The sequence below is a fragment of the Aplysia californica genome, unplaced genomic scaffold, assembly GCF_000002075.1.
Source record: "Aplysia californica isolate F4 #8 unplaced genomic scaffold, AplCal3.0 scaffold00194, whole genome shotgun sequence".
In the NCBI taxonomy this organism is placed as follows: Eukaryota; Metazoa; Mollusca; class Gastropoda; order Aplysiida; family Aplysiidae; genus Aplysia; species Aplysia californica.
This window is the reverse complement of record NW_004797464.1, coordinates 227,879-229,060: the sequence shown is the minus strand read 5'-3', so window position 1 is coordinate 229,060 and position 1,182 is coordinate 227,879.

Here is a 1,182-nt window from a genome sequence, read left to right as displayed (position 1 = left end):
CCTTGTCCGAGAAGGCTAGGTGTAGATCTTTCCTACCAGAAGATCAGGGGTGTGGCAGAAAGACAGCAGTAAGGAGGAGCCAAGGAGTAGCAGTAGAAAGGCTGCAGAGAGAGTCAGGAGCCCAGAGGAGGTGGCAAAGGAGATGAGGGGGTGGGAGCAGACAGTGGAAATGAAAGCAGACAACAGAACATTGCTAGAGAGCAGGAAAGGAGGTGAAAGGAGACAGTTTTAGAGAAGAAAATTTTTCGGTCGCCACCCGGATTCGAACCTGGCGCCTTTTGAATGAGAGGCCAACACCTTAACCTCTAGGCCACGGGAGCCCCTGTAACACCTCTAATCTTCGGCACTTATATGACCTTATTGTGTTGCAAGTGCCGTAAAACTCTTACTTAAACTAAACAACTAAACTCAGCACAGGTTGACCCTAGCAAATAAGGTCAGAGCAGCCCGCCTCCTTAATGATCTAGATCTACATTGTGTCCATAGGGATGTGAAAAAGTCTACATTTCAACAATGACAACCCCAATGGTTAATGTGAAGCTGCAACATTGTTTCAAATACTTTTTTAGCTGACTGATGAGAGATTTTTTTTCTTTAACTGTCCTCGTCGTTTTATGCAAGAAAATTCTGAAATTATGCAAACTGAGCCAAAAATGTGAAATTATGCGATTCTGTTAATTTTAACAAAGAATGATTAAGGAAAATAATCAGAAATTATGGGGGAAAAAGATTAAATTTTGCTTAATTATGCGGGGTGCATAAAACAACGGGGACAACTTTAAACAGACAGACTTGGTGGTACTGTTATGATAATATTGTTGAAGATGTTTTGACATAATGTGAAAACGTGGCTAATGAAGTAAAACATGACAGTCAGTTGGTCTCAGCTATTTCTTTTTTTTTCTCGATCAAATGTGTTCACACAGGTGTGTGTCATTTAGGAAATCTATATTATTAATATTTTAATGCCGTCCATAAAGGTAATGGAACAGAATGTTTGCCTTCGTTGAGTTGTGTGTTTTTCTCTTTCATTTCAGCTATTTTTTCATGTAGAAGCTCATCGGGTTTTGACGAATGATACCCCATACAACACATCGATCATTTTAAAGAAATGTATTGTTTTCTTTTTCTTGAAGTTTATTTTTCTACTTTGACCTTAGATATATATATATATAGGGAAGG